This window comes from Anomaloglossus baeobatrachus, chromosome 3 (assembly GCF_048569485.1).
Source record: "Anomaloglossus baeobatrachus isolate aAnoBae1 chromosome 3, aAnoBae1.hap1, whole genome shotgun sequence".
In the NCBI taxonomy this organism is placed as follows: domain Eukaryota; kingdom Metazoa; phylum Chordata; class Amphibia; order Anura; family Aromobatidae; genus Anomaloglossus; species Anomaloglossus baeobatrachus.
Genome location: NC_134355.1, coordinates 25,233,544 through 25,252,299, shown reverse-complemented (window position 1 = coordinate 25,252,299; position 18,756 = coordinate 25,233,544). Strand labels below are relative to the sequence as shown.

The window sequence follows — 18,756 nt, the reverse complement described above, 5'->3', positions numbered from 1 at the left end:
AAATATCTCTGAATTTCTGCAAACATGTATTTTAGGATTATATGCGGGAATTAATTTGCATATGTCCAATAAATTCTTTCTAAGTTTAATTCCTAACTTAGTCTGTTCTATTTCTTTAAACTGATCGTCGCCATTTTCTCTCTGCACGTGTCCTTCTCTGACAACTTTCTGCACATGTCCCACTCTGGCTCCTCCCCCTTCTGGCTTCACTACGTCATTTCCTGCTTCTTTCTCAGTATGTTGAAAGTCACCTTGATTAGGTAGCACGTGTCTGTCGCCATTATCAAGATTCTGATTTGAATTACAGTCTAAAGCTGGTGTCACACATAACGACGACGACAACGACGTCGCTGCAACGTCACCATATTCTGTGACGTAGCAGCGACCATAGATGATCGTTAGTAAGCTGTCAAACATGTTCTAAAAAGCAGCGACGGAGCAGCGATCATAGCGACGTCGACGGTCGTTGTGTGGTTTCAGACGTAGCGTAGCGTCGCTGCTGCGGTGTCAAACACAAGGATTATCAGCTTATCAGCATGGCGCAGCGGAATAGCAGCGATCAAAAAATGACCTGGAGCATTCAGGTGCGAGCAACGATTTCGCAGCAGGGGTCTGATCGTTGTTATGTGTCACACACAGCGACGTCGCTGTTGAGGTCGCTGCAACGTCACAGAATATGGTGATGTTGCAGCGACGTCGTTGTCGTCGACGTTATGTGTGACACCAGCTTTAATCTGACTTATCATTTCCAACATTACAGTCAGAATTCACAATATTACTGACTGACATTCCAAGTTCTAAGCAGTCTTTGGATTTTTCTATCACTGACTTTCCTGACAATTCAGGTTGTCTATTTCCACCATTTTTACATTTTTCTACGATTAACTTGTGAAAATCATAGACTAAATGACAGACATTTCTGATTTTCTGCTTCTCTCTATTAAAAGACCTTGCACATTCTAAACGTGAATTCTCAAGTTCACACTCCCCATAAAAGCGTAACCAAATCTCTTCCACATTAGAAATATCTGAATAAGTGAACTGAATTTTACTTTGCTTAACATAATTAACAGGTAAAATCCATTTTCTTACCTGAAATGATCAGATGATCTCATGGATGATCCTCTAAGACTTGGTTCACCTTGTTCAACACGTCCAATACTTCTTATGGACTGACTTTATCTTTCTTGCTCAAAAATACGTCAAAAGTTAACTTCTGTGGCTTTATAAAGTCTTTAAAGTTCTTTTAAAAAACTTTCATGCAACTTGACTTATACGTATTTCCTAGGTTCTGCGTGATTTTTATAAATTGTCGATTCCCTATCACTTTGCATAGGCATATGTCTCTGATGTCTCAGTCTGTCCCCCCTTATGCAAAGTGAAGGAAGAAGCACAAAAATGAAAAAAAAACACGAATGACTGAGCTCGCCAAAATGTTAAAAATATACTTCTTAAATATATTTTTCTTCAAATACGTAAAAGCGCATGAAAGAAAGGACTTCGAAAATGTAAAAAATAAATGTATTTTATCTATTTAAAAATGGTTGCCAGGGTTCAGTTACAGAAAGGAAAAATAATATACTTTGTCAGCTTACGTAAAAAGAGTTCATTTAGTCCATACTGATCAATGGGAATTCTTCATCCATCTCTCCTTGGGTTCTGAATGGCAAGGCAGGGGATATACCGTAGGCTGGACAGCATGTGTTCATCTTGCAGCCTCGAGCCTTCTGAGCAGCTGACAACGTGTAGGAGCGAGCGAGTAGCCCCCTCCATCGTGTGTTATATACCAACTGTTCAGTCCATATGGGGTGATTTAGTTGAATATAGTTCCATATGACATAATCTTCTGGAAGCTTCCAGAAGAATATATAAATATCCTTCCATGTCAGCACTTATGTATATTCAATACGGATATTTTAATACTTATTCCTTATAAAAACTTTATTAATAAACTATGCCCTCCAACATAAACAGAACTGTGAACATATATGTCTTACTATGAAATATTTGATAACTAGATGTATTAATTTTAATGTTTTTACAGTTACACAGTTCTACACTCCTTTGTAGGAGCACAACAGGCCGCGATCACCCAAGCAGGAGGGGTGATTACGTTCTGGTATAACACCACTACACATGTTGCTTCTTTTAAATTCGATTATTGTGATGTAGTACAGTGTGACACTCAATGGGCTTCCTCACCTTCCTCAATGAGTCAACCAGCACAATTAAGATCAGGACAACAATATATATGTGTTACAGGTGATGGTTGGGGACAAACATGTGGTTCATGGAGGGCAGTCGGGTGGAACACTGGTGAAGATTGGGGGTATAGACCGAAGACAGCCCTAAATAAACTAGACTCCCATGGCAAACCTCTACTCAACAGGATGACACTCTCCCGTACAAAAGTCATCAAGCCCTGTGATACCATTGGCCAATGTAATCCACTAGTCCTTAATCTGGAGAACCCTTAACCTGGCGATCATGGCACCTATCTACTGGGCACATATGTATATGGTGGGTGTGCTAGTTGTGCCCATCTAGGGGTGTTCAGATTAGCGGACATCAGAGAAATGTCGACAAAAGATAGAAATACACATTCAAACTCCCTAATGTTCCGTATTCAAAAACTTAATAAAATGATGGCCATTGCAAACCCCACATTTGCAGATATCCTTGCCATTGAAACAGGGTACACTGAGACCAACTTATGGTTGAAGTGGATGAAATATACCGCCAATCAATATAATAAGTCTAATTGCTTTGTCTGTGCAGGGGCGAGACCCCATCTAGGATCTGTCCCTCTAGATCTCCCCCCAGATGTGGAAAAATGTTTCCTGAGTCTGTTCACTAACAAATCCCTTAGTGAATTAAATTGTGAAAACTGGAAAAAGAAGTACCCCATAGTCACAGACACACCTAACCCAGGTCAAGGCATCACCATATATCCAGGAAAATACATCTGTTATACTAGCACTGAGGGGAACACATTTGTGGGTAATTTCACAGAGGGATATTGCAGCAGATATAGTAATGCCACCCGAGAGGACCTGGTCAACCAGACCCAGTCCATTTCTGATGTCTTCTGGATATGTGGGGACATGAAGATCAGAACTCATTTAGAAGGTGAATGGATGGGGGAATGCACACTAGCCAAAGCCATAATGCCCTTCTACATAGCAGCAGAAGGAGAGGAAGCCCTAACGTCAGAAGAGCTACACAGAACAAAAGACAAATCCCGAACCCAAAGGCAGTTTTGACCCCCATGTTTATATTGATGCTATAGGAGTCCCAAGGGGGGTACCAGAAGAATTTAGAGCCAGGGATCAAGTCAAAGCAGGTTTTGAGTCATTCATACTACCTCTAGTGACCATAAATAAAAACGTAGACTGGATCAATTACATCTATTATAACCAACAAAGATTTGTCAATTACACTAGAGAAGCTCTTCAAGGTTTGGCAGATCAGCTAGGCCCCACATCAATAATGGCCTTTCAAAACAGGATGGCCCTTGACATGATACTGGCAGAGAAAGGAGGTGTTTGTAAAATGGTGAAGTCCGCGTGTTGTACCTACATTCCAGATAATACAGGTCCCACCGGGAAGGTTACGGTAGCCATAAAAAAGCTAGCTTCTCTACAAAAAGAATTAAAAAGGAATTCAGGTGTAGAGGATCCCTGGGACCAATACTTCTCATGGATGAAGGGATGGCATAGATGGCTAGCTCAGATAGGCATAGTGATCCTTGTTGTCTTAATTGTTGTAGCTATTGTTGTTTGTTGTGTTTTTCCCTGTATAAGGAAGATGATCGAGAAAGGAGTAAAAACGTCAGTCCCCACTTTCCTAGCTCAGGAGGTCAGCTATTCTGTAGATATAGAGCAGCTAGGCCCCCTTCAGTCTTTCACAGTCCCCAGCTAGGCAGTCAGAGTAGGGCGAGTACATCAGGCTCCAATCGAAGTCTGTACCAATGGGGGCAAAGGCTTAGCATTGCTCGTATAGCGGGCAGCAAAAAGAAAAGAGTTGCAGCCAGGTATTGGAGACTGATGGGTTAGGAGTAGGGTCAGAAGGTTAATAAAGTATTTAGGGGGGACTGTTGAGGAGGAACTTTTTATCAAATACTTAATTAACCTCTTGACAAGGGATTGTGGGAAATATGTCGATTTGCCTTACAGTTTTCAGGTTTCAGATCATACACATGACACAGATATAAAGATGGCCGCCATTTCCTGTTATCCACACCTTGCTTGGAATGCAAGGAATGTCCAGATGAAAGAAGACCACCATATAAGGGAAGACCACTGATCAAGCTAGAAGACATCACAGACCAAACCATCAGCATGGATCCACTAAATGACGTCCCTCCCATCATCATGGTTTCATCCACTGGAGTCAGACCTGCCCATCAACAGCAACACGGATCTCCCCATTCGCTAGCCCATGAACTGTCCCACTAAATGAGTGTGACGCCCGGGGACCAGGGGGTACTCAGATCCGGGTCGCCCGGGGACCAGGGGGTACTCAGATCCGGGCCACGGGGTCACTTCTGTGGGTATCCTGGTGGCGTGACCCGGTCTGTGATCCCAGGCTCCACAGTAAAAGGGGATTTGGTAAGGGAGATTGTTCGTGACGCCACCCACGGTTGTGGTGAGGTTTGAACACCACCGCTGCTCTGGGCGGGGATCCCGGGAGCGATGACAGGGAGCAGCGTAGTTGTTATGTCCCCTCCGTGGGTAGGGGGGTTGGTTGTCCCGGGGCCCGGTGATGGGGTAAGCAGGGCGCAGTGCTGCGGTGCGGTGCCCGAGGGCACGGGCGTACTCACAAGTTATTCACACGGAGTCACTGGTAAACTAGGAATTGCCGGTGTCCGCAGCCTTCGGTACAGGGGTGTTAGTGTCCCACACACGGTGCAGCAGCTCCTGTTCTTTCCCTGCAGCCAGGTGCCTTTCTCTCCACTCTCTTCCTCTTTCTCCTCAGCCGGGAACGGGGAATCCACTCCCCTGTAGTGATCCGGGTCACCCTAGGTACCGAGGGGCCACTACCCTGCTCCGGCTACCTCTGGCCCCTTTCTCACTACAGCCTGTCCCGGCCCTCTCGGATCACGCTTCACTTTCAGCCTGGGAGCTACAACTTCCGACTTCTCTTCTCTCTGTCTCTCCAAACACTCTGCTCCAGCCCCTCCCCTCTGCTCTGCTTTTCTCTTACCCTGGGGGATGTGGTTTGTCCTGCTGCACCGGTGTGAGATCAGATTACCAAGGAGGATTAACTCTTTCTGTGACAACCTGGCTTTGCCAGGGCGTCACACACCCCCTTGGTAAAACACGGCCCGTCCTCGGGCCGTCTGGGCACCAACATTTATTAAACTGGAAAAAGGGAAAATAAACACATTACAGTCATACATCTTCCCACATCGGGAGATACGTTTTCTAAAACTTTAAACTGTTCTGCCACCCCACACCTGCGGAGCAGATGGCCTCCTCCTGAACTTGAGGGCGCTCAACAGGGGTGACAGTCCATAAAACAGTCAACTTTTTAACTTATGGGTAGCCGTCCATGCTCCGCTACCACTGCCGCTGCCGTCACTCCCAGTACGGGGCACGGGTTCCGTGCTCTGCCTCCTGCTCAGAAGCCAGGCCCACTTGGATGCCCTCGGCGCCGGCTACAACCGGCCTCGCTAACTGCCGAGGGCTCCATCTCTCACTGGCCTGCTCCTCCTCTCTGCAGGTGCACTCCGGCTGCTCCACAGCCGTGACGGGGTACCTGGGAGTGGCTGGCGCCACATCTGGGGCAGACTTCCAATCGGGTGCCACCTCCGTTGCGGCCGGGCGGACTGCCGGAGCCGACGTCATCACCGTGGCGGCTGGGCGGACTGCCGGAGCCAGGTAAGATGTCATCGGGGTTGCGGCTACTGCTTGTCCAGGAACGGAATTAGGCAAAGTCCTGGCGTCCCTGCCTTTACAGTCCTGGTCACATGAACTGCGGTTCCTTCTTCCTGCTCCCCCTTGGTACTCGGGAGCAGTCCTTCCAGCAACTTTTAAAGTTTTCCTTTCGCTTCCGGTCCTCCGGAGCTTCACTTCCGCCCGCGTTCTCAGGGGGCGGAGCCTCTTTTTCGCGCCCACCGCTTGGGGAAGAAGGCGCTGGGCGGGAGATTTTCACGCCCACAATGGCGGCAAAGATGGCGACTTTCAAAATTTTCGCAGAGGAGTACCGCTGACAGTCCAGAACAAGGCGCACTTCCTCCAGGTAACTGGATGGGTTCGATCCTGTTCGTGACACCAAATGTGTCACCCGGGGACCAGGGGGTACTCAGATCCGGGCCACGGGGTCACTTCTGTGGGTATCACGGTGGCGTGACCCGGTCTGTGATCCCAGGCTCCACAGTAAAAGGGGATTTGGTAAGGGAGATTGTTCGTGACGCCACTCACGGTTGTGGTGAGGTTGGAACACCACGGCTGCTCTGGGCGGGGATCCCGGGAGCGATGACAGGGAGCAGCGTAGTTGTTATGTCCCCTCCGTGGGTAGGGGGGTTAGCTGTCCCGGGGCCCGGTGATGGGGTAAGCAGGGAGCAGGGCGCAGTGCTGCGGTGCGGTGCCCGAGGGCACGGGCGTACTCACAAGTTATTCACACGGAGTCACTGGTAAACTAGGAATTGCCGGTGTCCGCAGCCTTCGGTACGGGGGTGTTAGTGTCCCACACATGGTGCAGCAGCTCCTGTTCTTTCCCTGCAGCCAGGTGCCTTTCTCTCCACTCTCTTCCTCTTTCTCCTCAGCCGGGAACGGGGAATCCACTCCCCTGTAGTGATCCGGGTCACCCTAGGTACCGAGGGGCCACTACCCTGCTCCGGCTACCTCTGGCCCCTTCCTCACTACAGCCTGTCCCGGCCCTCTCGGAGCACGCTTCACTTTCAGCCTGGGAGCTACAACTTCCGACTTCTCTACTCTCTGTCTCTCCAAACACTCTGCTCCAGCCCCTCCCCTCTGCTCTGCTTTTCTCTTACCCTGGGGGATGTGGTTTGTCCTGCTGCACCGGTGTGAGATCAGATTACCAAGGAGGATTAACTCTTTCTGTGACAACCTGGCTTTGCCAGGGCGTCACATGGGCATATCTGAACTTGTGTACGCCCCTAGCCTATATCAGAGGACGCATGAGTCTCCTCTGTCTGTTTGGTGCCATCTTTACTGTGACCAAGAAGAGACTTCATATCCGACTGTGTCTGGTGTGGATTCTTTTATGCATGCACTTGGCCCATATCAATTCGGCCAGGCAGTAGGCAACTAGTGATCTCTGGTTAAGAGTTCACCCTAACAATGTCACACCATGCCCCAGAAATCCCTACAGAAACCCTGCTGTCTCAACACTACAAGATAAAGAAGAGAAAAAGAAACAGACACAGAAGAAGAGGAAAGAAAAGACAAAGAACCCATTGATGAGACCACTACAGATGATGACGACAGGTGCCACAGCCCTACAGGCCCAAGCCCTGGTGAGGAGGAAGAAGGAGCGAAGTCTAGGTGAAGTAAAGTAAGAAGTACAGCAAGTTAAAGTACAGTTTTGCAACGTTTACAAGTTCAAGCATGTGCCCACATGAACTTATGTGAGAAATTGCCACTTTGCACCAGGCTTTGTGCACTTTAACCAATGAACCTTAAGGCTATGAACTGGCTATAGCCACAAACTCTCGCAGTGTATATAATTACCCCAGAGGTACCACCACCAGAGCCAGCCTGTTTATGGGGCCTGGATCGCCTGCAACCAGGGAGCACGCCTGTTTATGGGGCCTGGCTCTCCACCACAAAGAGGGTACCTGGTCAGCACCAACTGTGGAGGCCGCCTCTACATCCTGCCAGAAGAGGCTGAAGGGGCGGCTCCACCAGGCCAGGTATACCCTGAAACCACCAGACCACGAAAGCCGCCTCTACATCCTGCCAGAAGTGGCTGAAGGCGCGGCCGACGGGAGAGGAAGATTGGAGGAAAGGTCTGGGGAAGCAGATGGCCCAGACCTGGTTACCAAAAGGACCGGTGACCTACCTCCTGAGAGGGTTTTGGGTGGGTTAACGGACTTGTGGGTGGAGGGTGGTGATGTATGGTACCTGGTGGTTTTAAAATGTTTTAAATGTTTTACTGTTTTATGTATTTTAAAATGTTGTCTTGCAGCCCGAGGACGTACTGGTGATAACTAAGGGGGAATGTGGCGCCCCTGACCTGGTCAGGCACCACTGAGTACTGCACCTATGCTGGGGGCAGTACAATACAGGTAATCCAGAAGACTGACTGAGGTGTGACTACACAGGCGCATAGTAATCAGATCTCACACATGTACCTTTGGGAGGACTCCTGAGAGCTTCCAGGAGGGGGGGCATGCCCTCCATGTCCACTCAAGGGGTGTGGTGGAGAGCCTGGTTGCTAGTTGGCGTAGGCAGGCACAGTGGGGAAAGAGGAAGAGAAGGAGGAACAAGCAGTCTGAAGCAGAGGGTTGAGGAGTGTGGAAGTGGAGCTCAGACAGAGCAGACATGCAGAGCCCACAAGTGAGCCAGTTTAGTGTGGAGCTCAGGGAGAGCAGATGGAGGGCCCTTGAGCTGCTGCAATCTAACAGCTTCCACGCAGTGACTACTGACGGGGGAGATCGGTCACCCAGTAGTGCCACCCGAAATCCACCCAAGGCTAAAGAGAGAGCAAACGGGTGGCAGAGTGAGGAGACTGCTGGGGAGGTACCAGGCCCGAAAAGGGTAACAGGTCCCAGTGCAGAGATAGATCCAGCTTTCTTCTGCCAAACCTGCCTGAGGGGGCACTTCAAACCCCCAAGACAACACCACAGAGTCCGCAGCCACGTAGCAAAGTGAGGGCCCATACTTCACAGGAGGCAAGCAGCCGGAGTGACCTGGTCCAGGCTACAAGCAAACGGGCCGAAACGAGGGGAGCAGCAACTTCCCTGGGTGACTCCCGTAGGGACTGCAAGTCGGGGTCATCACAAACAACAGAAGGGCTAGAGAAGGTGAGTCAGTAGCCACCCTCACAAGTCAGCCTGAAGGACACCTGGTTCCAGCCTGGTTCATCCCAGCTACGCCCGGGTTGCTCACCCTGCCATCAACAGTGAGTAAAACCCCTGAAAGACATCCTGCTTGTGTTGAGTTATTCTGCGCCTTGTGGTTCCACACACCTACACAGGGCCCTGGGGCTTGCCTCACTCTCGGGAGGCCACTACATCCGACTGCACCCACTATCAGCCCCAGGCACCCCCTTAATCTGCAGTGGCGGTCCCCAATGACCGCAATACCGAGAGTGGCGTCACCACAATTCTAAAAGAAGACATCTTACCTGTGACCAGAACCGTCCCACCACGTGGAGTCCCTGAAGGTAATGCACCGCTACACCGCACCTGTGGGGCTTCACATATGTCCGGGATTGGCATCTGCACCGTCGCAGCTACAGCCACAAAATTTTGCACACTCACACTTCTGGACCCCGAGAGCGTCATAGGCTATGTTTTGAGGGGAAATTGTAACTCTGCGCTTTACAGTTATTCACCAAAAAACCTGCCTCCATTAAAGCGAATGCCACAGTGCAGCCAGAACTTCAGAAGAATGCGCAGCCACGCCCTTAATTGGAATGTTGGCGTGTCACAATGCAGCCAGGGAAAGAGACAGACACAGACAGGCAAAGAGGCAGACACAGACAGGGTAAGAAACAGACATAGACAGGGTAAGAGACAGACACAAAGAGACAGACACAAACAAAGAGACAGACTGACAGGGAAAGAGACAGACAGGGAAAGAGAGGGAAAGAAAGACACAGGGTAAGAGACAGACAAAGACAGGTAAAGAGACAGACAAAGAGACAGACACATGGAAAGAGAAGGAAAGAGACAGACAGGGAAAAAGAGGGAAAGAGACAGACAGAGAAAGAGATAGAGACAGAGAGATATATACAGAGGGGGATACAGACAGAGAATGGGAGAGAAACAGAGAGACAGTTACTATCCCGGGCAGCGCCGGGTGCTATGTTGTGAGGCGAAATTTTAACCCCGCGCGTTCCAATTTACCAATCAATTTTGCCCCTATCTACATAATGGGGAAAAAGTGAAACGAAAAGTGTTGGGGGCAAATTGACAGCTGCCAGATGTGAACAAGGGGGACTTAAAGAATGAGAGCGATGGCACCAAAGAGTATATACCGTACAGTTGCTAAGGTGGGGCCCCGACATGGGATACTCACCACACTCGGGGATATGAACACACACACAAAATGCGCCACACACTACCACGTATATGAACACATATACCACCCTCAGCACACATTTCACCATATTGGCCTATGTGAACAGGTGGCAATGCTTTAGCTAAAGAGCAAGTGAGAATGTACAGTATTATCTAATATAAAATAAATGGAAGGAAAAAATGACTTTAAAGGGGTTGTCCATTACTTTTTACATTGATATATAAAGAGAAGGGCTGCACACCAGCGACAGTGCAAGGGGAATAAATGTAAAGCAGAAACTGCTGTGTGAATACTGACATGAAAAATACAATAGCTGTATGTAAAAATGAAAATATGACAATGGTATCTGCATAACTGCTATGAACTTTAAGAATAAAGAGAAATTTAGCTATTGAATTGATCAATACAACAGAGCCCCAACACCTTTTTACATTGATGGTGTATCCTTGGAAAGATCATCAATGTCTGTTCGGCCGGGGTCCGATACCCGGCACCCCCGCAGTCAGCTGTTCACGGTGCTGGTGACTGCAGCAGGTGGACAGAAATGCTCAGATCTGGAGCTGCCTCATCTTCTGATAGTGGCCACGGCCGGGGAACTTCAAATGAATAGCAGACGGTTGTTCAGTATCTGGCTGCGGCCGCTATCAGAAGACGGGGCAGCTCCGGAACTGAGCATTTCCAGCTGACAACTGATTCTTTTTATTCATCCACTAGCTGTAGTACCCGGCGTTGCCCGGGATAGTAACCGTCTCTCTGTCTCTCTCCCAGTGGCTGTCTGTCTGTCTCTTTCTTTGTCTGTCTGTGTCTATGCCTCTGTCTGTATTTGTATCAGTCTGTCTGTCTTTCTCTTTCCCCGTCTGTCATTGTCTGTGTCTTTCCCCGTCTGTCTCTTTCCAGGTCTGTCTCTTTGCCCGGTCTGTCTCTTTGCCCGGTCTGTCTCTTTCCAGGTCTGTCTCTTTCCAGGTCTGTCTATTTCCAGGTCTGTCTCTTTCCCCGTCCTCCGTGTGTTATCACGGACAACACACAGAAAACACACGTGTGCCATAAACATGGCTCACAGAGGGCAAAACCCACCTTTGATACGTCCGTGAAAAACGTGCGTGGTTTTTCACCGATGTGTGTGTCGCGGGCGGGGAGGAGGGTGGCAACGCTGCGCTCTCCCACTGCTCGGGTCCGGCCGCCGTTGCTCTGCGGCTGCTGCTGCTCGGTGGCTCGAGCGATGGGCCGGATCCCGGGGACTCGAGCGGCGCTCCTCGCCCGTGAGTGAAAAGGGGGGGTGGTTGTTGTTGGTGGGGGATTTGGTGATTGTCCGTGACGCCACCCACGGTTGTGGTGATGGGGTTGACACCAGCGCTGCTCTGGACGGGGATCCCGGGAGCGGTGACAGGAGCAGCTAAGTTGTTAGTCCTCCCCTCCGTGGGTAGGGGGTTGGTGGTCCCGGGGCCCGTGATGGGGTAGGAGAGGGTGTCAGGCGGGTTATGGAGCCCGGTGAGGTGCAGGGACGCAGGGGCAGCGCTGTGCTGCACGGCACGGAGGTACTCACTCAGCCCAAGGATGATGACACAGTTCACGGTAAACAAGCGGCTGGTTGGACGGGTCCCTCGGACGGCTGCGATGCTGATGTTCCTTGCAAGTTAGCGGTAACTGTCTCTTCCCTGCACCTAAGTACGGTAGTTGGTATCGATGGATTCCCACTGATAACCCGCTCCCCGGCTTGGATACGGGCCAGAGGAGCCCCTCTTTGCCCGCAGGCGCTGGCCCTGAGGAACTGGTGCCTTGGCGGTGGCGGTGTCCCTCTCTCACGGTTGGACCTTTGCCTTCAATCGGGACTTAGTTGTTTGGAAACCCAGGAGGTCCCCTTCACTGACGGATTTGGCAAATTGTACGGCGACTCCAAGCCTTGCCGGGATCCAAAAGGCCCCTGCCAATGGTGCTGGCCTCTCTTTGTGTACCGGTCCGGTGCCGCCGGGCCACCACCCGTCCACGGTCCTTTCGGCCACTCCAATCGGCCACTCCTACAGACGGTCACCGCCGTCTGTCAACCTTGCTGTCTCGCCCGGGGCACACACCCGGACGCTCTCAGTCAGTTTTTGTTTGCTCTTCTACCACTTTACTCCTCACACTTTCGCCTCTCAACTCGACTACTGGTTTTTCCCGCCTCCAGGACTGTGAACTCCTCGGCGGGTGGAGACCAACCGCCTGGCTCCACCCCCTGGTGTGGACATCAGCCCCTGGAGGAGGGCAACAAGGGTTTTGTGTTCTGACCTTGGTGTGCCTGCAGGGAATGTGGGGTGTGTTGTGATGTTGTTACCTGTGACCCCTGGCTTGCCCAGGGCGTCACATGTGAAAGAGGCCTTAAATAGCAGGATCAATCCAATAGTTAAGGTTCAGTGCAAAAAAATAAGTATTAAGATCCCAATATAAGTGCTATATACACCACTTCATAAGCATTGGATTCAGTGATTATATATTTTTTTTTTATATACTGCTCAAAAAATAAAGGGAATATTTAAACAACAGAATGGAATTTTAGTGTTCCCTTTATTTTTTTGAGCAGTATATATATATATATATATATATATATATATATATATATATATATATATATATATATATATATGTATATAGTATTATTAAATTATTGATCCCATAAATATTGGCATAAAGCGTTGGCACATGTAATTAATGTAATGTAGCGGTGACGACCTCCCCGCAATTGTACTTGACTGTAAATATTTCACTAAATACTTTTTGAACAAAATATACCCCAAATGTCATAGCCGCTTGTTGGATACATTTTCTTACGTCTTCCCATGACTGGAGCGCAGGTACCTGACCCAGTTAAAATTGGGAATAAAAATATTAGTAAATATTAGTAAACAAAAATGTTGAAAAGCTTCATAGCTACAATGGGAACTAATGTCACCAACTCAGGATCCAAGAAAGACTTTATTGTACAAATTAAGTAAAAAGCTGGAGTTTCCCCAAAAGTTTATCTAAAACTAGATATTTTATTGGAAGTTGTAGAAATCGATTAACTAATTATTGTCATTTTTGCATATTTCATAAAATTTCCATTAACTAGTTATAAGCCGCAGTTTCTAAAAATTATTTTGGTGTTTAAAAAATAAAAATGTGAGGTCTCTTCCCCATGATCACATCAGCCATTAGCAGCCGGGGCTGGGGCTGTGATGTCACAATCTAATGGAACTCTGATGTCACCTTCCGCTCTATGACATCACAATTGGGGTTGCTCTATGTAAAGCCTGAGCGCAGGCCAGAGCTGTTTTTCGTGACTCCCTGTTGTTGGTTGCACACAGCTACAGGAATACGAAGGAGAAATAAATCAACGCTATTTCAGCGCGATTTCAAAGCGATTTTAACGCGATTTTAACGCGATTTCAACGCTATTAAACGCAATTTCAACGCGATCATGAGGATGCATAGGCGTCCACATTATGGCCAGCGGCTGCTGGTCAAGGCTCTCTCATCTTCCATGTCAACTGGTTCCAAATTTCTGACCCGACTCAAGGAATCCTATCGCAAGAGGACAACACTGATGGGAAATTTCTTCCTGGCCATGAAATCCGCCACCGTTCCAGCGATCAGGAGCTTCAGGTTGGTTACAAGAAAAAGACGTCAAGACGACGTCATCAGCCAAGACAGAGGTGACAAGAGCCCAACCTACATAGTAGGTGATACTGGATCCACTTCCAGCATTGCAAAAAGTGGAGCGAATCCTGCACATCCAGAATGTGCTGGAGATGCACACGAGGGTCTGACAGAAGAAAGACCCCGGGACAGTCTGAAGAGAAAAGCATCAACCTACGAGGACATTCAGTCCAAGATGCTGCCACCGGCCAAAAGAGCCGCTACAGAAAACTTTTCGGATCTATGTAGAGAAGGATCCCTGGACCTGAAGACTCCACCAATGGAGACCCCACCAGTGGAGACCCCATCAATGGAGTGCCCACCAATGGAGACCCCACCAATGGAGACCCCACCAGCGGAGATCCCACCAGTGGAGATCCCACCAGTGGAGATGCCTAATTTCTGGAGTCATGGGAACAACCTGTCTCCAGAGCAATTATTCATCCTGAGGAGCACAGGCGAGGCGGGCATGCTGGATGATGACATCATTGGCATGGCCCAAGAGCTGCTGCAGCATCAGTTTGAGGGTTTTGATGGCCTGCAGCCCCCGGCGGTTCTTTTAGTGCCAGGGTACTGCGTACTGCAGAATGCCGTACAGATCCACTATGATGAGGAGAGGGTGCACTGGCTGACTACCTGCTTCAAAAATGGCAAAATCTTGGTGGCCGACAGCATCAATACTAGAAAACTGTCGCCATCCATCCGTCAGCAGATTATCAACATGTACGGTGTTGTGGTCGACGAGCCCCTGAAACATCTGAGCTTTCTCAATGTGGATCAGCAGAAAAACTGCTATGACTGTGGGGTGTTTGCTACAGCGTTTGCCTATGAGTTTCTGGCAGAAGGCGGTGACCCCACAGCTCGGTTCCAGCATCAGGAGATCAGAGCTCATCTACTATCCTGCCTGAAGAACGGCAGGATCACCGCATTTCCAAAGAAGGTTAGGAAGTGACTCCATGTCTATAAACGACATGTAGAGTCCATGACGGTCCAAAAGACTGCCCCGACCTTCAACCGACCACGACCCTGGGCCTAGAGACAAGTCTGCACCGGTAAGTAACCATGGAATTTCCATTATGCCTCAATATAGTGAATGCAGAAATATGGTGGCTGGGGGGGGGGTGCTGTCATTATTGGGGGGTGTCTGATCGTCATTGTTTTTACTTTTTATTAGAAAAAGAGCACAAAGCGAGTAAATTTGCCATCTTGGAGGCCCAGAGATGGATCACAATGAACGCCCTCAGCAAACCCTAAATCACGTAAGTTCCTTCTTATAGGATTAATCATTTGTATTCTCATATCTTCTCATTATATATAACTTTCTAGTAAAATGGGATTTTTCCTTCATTATTTACAATCATTCCCAGATTCCTCTCCTGGGAACATATTACAGACAATCAGAGGACAGGGGTCACATCAGGGGAGAGCTATATAACACCAGGATGGGGGCCATGTAATTCCAGGATGGGGGCCATATAATACCAGGATGGGGACCATGTAATACCAGGATGGGGGCCATGTAATAACAGGATGGGGGGCATGTAATTCTAGGATGGGGGGCAATATAATACCATGGTGGGGTTTCATATAATACCAAGATGGGGGCCATATCATACCAGGATAGGGGCAAGTAATACCAGGATGGGGGACATGTAAAAACCAGGATGGGGGCCATGTAATACCAGGATGGGGGGCCATATACTATGAGGATGGGGCCCAATAATACCAGGATGGGAGCCATATAATAATAGGATGTGGACACATATACGAGGATGGGGGACAAAGATATAAGCATGGGATGGGAAAGCTGGTTGCTGAGGGAAAGAGGCTCTTTCCCTCTTTACTCAGCTTTCCATGCTCTGCTATACATCTTTCTCTCAGAACCCAGAATTCCAGCTTTCCCATGCTCTGATATCATGCAAAAGCTGGCTTCTGCGGTAGAGATGTATAGCAGAGCATGGGAAAGCTGGGTGCTGAGGGAAAGATGTATAGCAGAGAATGGGAAAAGTGGGTGATGAGGGAAAGATGTATATCAGAGAATGGGAAAAGTGGGTGATGAGGGAAAGATGTATATCAGAGAATGGGAAAAGTGGGTGATGAGGGAAAGATGTATAGAGGAGCATGGGAAAAGTGGGTGATGAGGGAAAGATGTATAGCAGAGAATGGGAAAAGTGGGTGATGAGGGAAAGATGTATAACAGCATGGAAAAGCTGGGTTGTGCAAAAATGATGTATAACACAGCATGGGAAAGTCAGGTGCTGAGGGAAAGATGCATAGCAGAACTGTCATGTTTGACTCCTGGCTCAGCTGGAGCTGAGCCTTTTTTTTAGTTTCACTTCTAATGCAAGTCACGTTAGGGGTTAATCCTTCCTGCCTCGTTCTGGGGGTCAGGCTGCTTTATTAGGGCACTATTTCTCTTGGACTTTGCCAGTGATACTTCTGGCTCTGCTGTGTTCTGCTCTTGAGTGACCTGTTGTCTGCCCTGCCCCCTCCTGACCTCCGTGTTCACCTGACCTGTTAACCTCCTCTGTTGTCTGTTTCCATCAGTGTCTCTCCCGATGTCTCCCTGTTCGTTCCTTATCTGTATACCTTAATTCTGTCTTGTCTTCCCACTCCCCCTCACTTCTAGGCTCTGATTTCCCGGCTACTGACTATTTGCTTCTCTCTGACTACGTTTATACTTTGCCCTTGTGTACTTACAAGACCTCATGTTGTGACACGGCTTTCTGACGATTCTACTGCCATCTGGTGGGCTTGACTAGTATTACCTCTGCTAGGGAATTCCCTGCTCATACGTTTCCTCCACTTTTACGCCCCCTAGTGGTTTATCAGCTAACTACCTTCTCAGATAGTTTCAGGAATCCTCTCAGTCCCACATTACTGCGCTGTACTGCTATTGTAAATCTAGTACAGCGTGACAAGAACACAGGAAAGCTGGGGTGGGGGAGGGGGGCAGGTCCAAATTTTGCATCAGGGTCCATCAAACTGTAGTTACGCCACTGGGTCACATCCATGAAAACACCTTAAACATCTCTGGTAGAATGAAATCTGCATTCTGATTGGTTGCTATGTGTAAGGACAGGTTTCCTGTTAGATATGTTGGAGCGTCTGTCTCATTGTATCATCTTTGTATACTGATGTCCTGTCACTTTTTGTATAAATATATTTATGTGTTTTCTGTTTCACCAGAATCTGTAATGGAGAAAGCGAGGCGCAGAGTCGGACCCTCTCCTGGTCTCAGCGGTGACTCCCGACCAGGGACAGGTCACATCGAGCGACCACAAAACCTCACATAAGGTAAGATCATCAGTGTGTAATGTGATTAATGACAGGAGCTGATAATAACAGCGGACATGACGCCACATTGTGCTGACACAGAAGAATAAAGATTCTCCTGGAAGACAAGAGAAGTGAACATTAGTAATCTGCCTGCAGCCACCACTAGGGGGAGCTCCCATTCACCGCAATGCACAGGCTCCACTGCTCCCTCTAGTGGTACCCAGATATATAACCAGTGACAGAGAGCAGAGAATTCAGAGCTGTATAATAGAAAAACTGAGCACAAGCTCCGAAAAATATAGTATGAGATTGATCAATGCAGAATTATAAAGCGTATTCTGTTATTTTGTACACAGGGGCGTGAACCAGAAGAAGAACGACCCCCAAGACGCGGGACCCATGGACCCAAATATATTCCAGGTAAGAAGAATATAATAAGTGGTAGTGACCGGGGGTAAATCGTGTGCCCCTCTCTGATGTGTAATATTCGGCTGCTCCATGACCAGTTCTGTTTCCTCTTTCTACAGATCACTGCTCCAGAGCGGGGGGTCCGCTGTGCCCCCACAATGAAGATGGGGTATGGCTGGGGAAGACGACTATGACAAGTCAATGATGTGGCGGCCGCCATGTCCGGAGCAGATGACGCTCCTCAGTACGAGGCAGATTCCGGGCTCGGTCTCTGTTCTCTTTACTTTCCGCAGTCAGATGTAATCACAGAGTAAGTGACTCTTCTGCTGCGTCCACCGCCATCTACGGCACATGCTGCCATTATCCAGCACATGGGCGGCACGGCGGCTCAGTGGTTAGCACTGCAGTCTTGCAGAGCTGGGGTCCTGGGTTCAAATCCCAGCAAGGACAACATCTGCAAGGAGTTTGTATGTTCTCCCCGTGTCTGCGTGGGTTTCCTCCGGGGTCTCCGGTTTCCTCCCACACTCCAAAGACATTACTGATAGGATGTAAAGCGCTGCGGAATTAATGGCGCTATATGAGTGAATAAATATCACTGTTATTATATTACTGGCCGTGTGTACGAGTCTCCTTCATCCTGACTGTATATTTAGTATGGAAGGTGGTGACCCCAGGATATTTGGGGTGCAGTATAGTAATAGTGTTACTGTCTTGTATATATTTACCCTCCGCTTGTTCCCAGCTGTCATACACAGATCTGTATATACCGTAGATGCCACATAATATATTGTATATACTGATCACAGGTTTTGTGGTCGGCCATGATTTTCTTCCCTCAGACTTTGAGTTGATGGCTCCTGATAACAATAATCAGATTCATCCCATCAGACAAGCAGATTGATGTCACCCCCAGTTTCTGCTACAAATCCCCCTAGAATTAGTCTTTATCTCAGGGAGAAATGGCCAGAAACCATATAAGAGCTCCGCTTATCAACGTCCTTCCAGTATTAGGAGGTGTGAAGTGGAGGAGTACTGCATGACCCCCATATTACACAGTAACACACGGGCAGGGCTGGTCTTCATGGTGAACATTACCTGTCTGGTAGATCATCCATAGAAGTGTAACTGGTGGAGGCTCAAATTCCCGATCCCCATCACTGCTGAGAATAAGAGGCCAACAAAATACTGGGATGTATCAAGACAA

General features: G+C 48.5%; 1 long non-coding RNA gene across 1 annotated transcript; it reads left to right on the top strand.

Annotated features, from left to right (window-relative positions):
* Positions 1-14,521: 14,521 nt before the first annotated feature.
* On the top strand, positions 14,522-18,117 carry LOC142294887 (uncharacterized). Its single transcript, XR_012751316.1, has 5 exons — positions 14,522-14,917; positions 15,040-15,124; positions 17,055-17,162; positions 17,501-17,564; positions 17,672-18,117. It is a non-coding gene; the product is annotated as an uncharacterized LOC142294887 (long non-coding RNA).
* The last annotated feature ends 639 nt before the right edge of the window (positions 18,118-18,756 follow it).